The sequence below is a fragment of the Elephantulus edwardii genome, unplaced genomic scaffold (assembly GCF_000299155.1).
Source record: "Elephantulus edwardii isolate Elephantulus edwardi_28Jun2011 unplaced genomic scaffold, EleEdw1.0 scaffold00209, whole genome shotgun sequence".
NCBI classification, from domain to species: Eukaryota; Metazoa; Chordata; class Mammalia; order Macroscelidea; family Macroscelididae; genus Elephantulus; species Elephantulus edwardii.
Window position 1 is genome coordinate 1143194 of NW_006399959.1, and position 3056 is coordinate 1146249.

At 46.8% G+C, this 3056-nt stretch overlaps 1 pseudogene; it reads right to left on the reverse strand.

Annotated features, from left to right (window-relative positions):
* Positions 1 to 2331: 2331 nt before the first annotated feature.
* Positions 2332 to 2858, reverse strand: LOC102866277 (annotated as a pseudogene).
* Positions 2859 to 3056: the final 198 nt, after the last annotated feature.

The window sequence follows — 3056 nt, forward strand, 5'->3', positions numbered from 1 at the left end:
GTTCCAGCTCGATGGCACAAAACAAGGTGATAATTTTTTTTTTTTTTTTTTTATGAGATGGTATTTTAGTACAATAAACAACGTCAAAACTTGGTGGGGGCGATCTAGTAACAAGGCAAGGACCTGCAGAATTGTAAAACCTGTCCTCTTCGGCTGAGGGCTGGGAAGTGGAGGAGTAGGAACAGGTAAGGGCAAAGGTGCAGAGACTGGCTTGGAAGAGGACGACAGGTCAGTGGACAGAGGTGAAAGGTCGCGACCGCCAGCCGCGCGCCGCTCTCCGTCCCTTCTCCGCTACGGAGAGGCCACAAGGAGCTTGCCGGTGACCGCCCAAGTCTGGACACCTTTCGACTCTGCTGCCCTCACCGCCTAAAAGGGCCGAGTTTCTCAGACGCTCTCTCCAGAGCTGGAACTCTGTCTCACCTGGAAATCTAACACCACTTCTCAATGTCAGCAGCACCCGCGGGACCCGAGCTCCAAGGAGAGGTGTGAAGGCGGCGACGCTCAGGCTGCGGCGCAGGGACGCTGCCATTACACCCTCCCTGGGCGGCCGGGCCCCTCTCCCCGTAGCAGCCAGCGGCCGGAAGGGCCCCACAACCACCAGCAGCCAACATGAGGCCCGGGGAGCCGCCATCTTGGCCAGGGGACACCGCGCCTGCGCTCCCCGCAGGCCTAACGGGGCTAAACTCGCCTGCAGGAAGCTGCTTCCGGGGAGGAGCCGCTGCGCGCGCACATAGGAACCAAGCTTTGCGCACGCGCAGTCCTAGTTAGTGGCTCTTCCTTATCTTTGCCCTATTGTGTTTTTCTCGCTGAAGAATGCTTTCCTTGAAGGCTTGTTCTCCTGAAAAGAGACTGGTCGTTCTGTGCTAACAAGAGTGCATCTTGTCTGACATGGAATTGATCGAAAGCGGTCGAGCCGGGGTGAGACCACAAGCCCCGGCATGCAGTGAAGCGTCACGTACAGATCCCGTCGTGCATTGCGCGGCTTCCTTCAGCCTGACCCTGCATGTTCTTGCAGTCATTTGGACTTGGTGCGCACGTTACTGTTTTCTGTTCCTAACTCCCAAATCCGGCTCCCAAACGCGATTTCTGACTCGTTACATAATGTGCGAGGCTGATCACTCAGCTCTCTGCATATTATTTTTCTCTTACTGGTCAAGGAATGAGCTGACATACAAAACAAACCCACCAAAAAACTTAGAACTAGTCAAACCACCCCCCTAATAATATAGTGAACAGTGTGAGCACCTTTTATGTCTTATACGCATTCTAAAACAGGGAAGATAAATCAAGCAGTGGCAATGTATCTAGACAGGCTTCATGTTATTTGATGCCGTTGAATCTATTAAAAAACTGCTGAGACCAATGACTCTCTTCCAAGTTGGTAAGTGAAAGACCCTTTAGATCCACTTCCCAACCAGTGAGCCCTGTGTACAACGAAACAAAATACTATTTGGTCCTGTACCATTCTGGCAATTGTTGCTGCTTGAGCAACATATATTTGCAGTCATTTTATCAATGTTTCTCATTGAGAATTTTTTTTTAACTGACCTTCCAATTAACCAAATATTATCCCCTTCTTCAGGGTCTAACACCTCCTGAAATATGTCCATACTATGTGAATGAAGTCTAGTCATCCTGGCTTTTGGGGAGCATTTGGTTTGCACTTCCAAGACAGATTTGTTTTGTTCTTCTGGCTCAATTCCTGTTCAGTACCATCAAGTGATAGCAACTTAGCAACCTTCCACTCTGGTTCTAAAGTTTACATACCAAGGGAAGAACCTGCCCTTTTTTTTTTTATTTTATTTTAAAGACGTACAAAATATTTTATTGCGTAGTATACTGTTTAGGACATAGAGATGGAAACTGCGACCATGTAGCATTGGAAGAAGTCTTACAAATAGTGCATTTTAAGAAATTTGTCACATTTTTTTCTTTTTACAGTTTGTCTCTTTAAAAAAATTTTTACAGCTAAGGGTCAACTAACCACAGTGAAGCATTTCAGGAATGTTAGAGATTAGAGAACAAGATGAATGATACAAAGAGGGAGGGAAGCCATAATTCTTGCCAGCTATATAATGTATTGCCTTCAAAAGCAACTGTCCATGTAGTAATCAGTTTGTAGTTAAATATTTCTACTAATCTGTTTTGGGAGAGCAAATGTCTTTCAGGGTTTCAAGTTCCTCTATACGCTTCTTGTTTTGAACTTCCAACACTGCAACAAGACTCTCCAGACATTTTACATATTCTTTCTTTCGACATTAACATTCTTTTTTTTTTTTTTTTTACACTTCGTGGAAACATTTTATTGGCCTTTTGGATAGAAACGGGTATTTATTTGCCAGGAAGGATGATCCCATCATACTTCTGCTGGAACCAGTGCATGGCCTCCTCTTTGCTGATTCTGTGTTTGGCCCCAATGCAGCCTGTCCTGCGCTTCTTGTCTGCGATGCTGAAACCTGGCCTACCCAGCACCACATAGAAGTCCAGGCTGTAGATACCAATACTGGGGTCATATTTGATCCCAAGATCAATATGCTCCTGGATCCCAAAACCGAAGTTTCCAGTATCTGAGAAGTTATTTTTCCTTAACTCGTATTCCCGCACTTTTAGACCTTTCTCCAAGATTTCCTCTGCTTTGGCCACTCGGACTGTGCAGTGGACAGCAATTTTTTAATTTCTCCTAATGCCAAAGGATCTGACGGTGTATCTAGCTTTGGAGAACACAGGAGTCTGGCCTGTGAGCTGCTCCAACACCTTGGTGGCCTGTCTCCACTCTCACCTACACAGATGTTGAGGCAGAGCTTGTGGATGCGCAGCTCCCGCATGGGGTTCTCTTTTTTGCCTTGATCCTGCGCCATGATGGAGAACAGGAAGAGCGGCATCAACATTCTTTTGTGGCTTCCCTGGAAAAAAGTAGAAGCAAAAAGGGCAAACAAAACATTTTGTGCGGGGAGCTCTGGTGGCCTAGTGGCAAGAAGCTGCACTGCAATCCCAGAGGAACACGGTTCGAATCCACCAGACGCTCTGCCGGAGAAGGAGGCGCAATATCCTCCTGT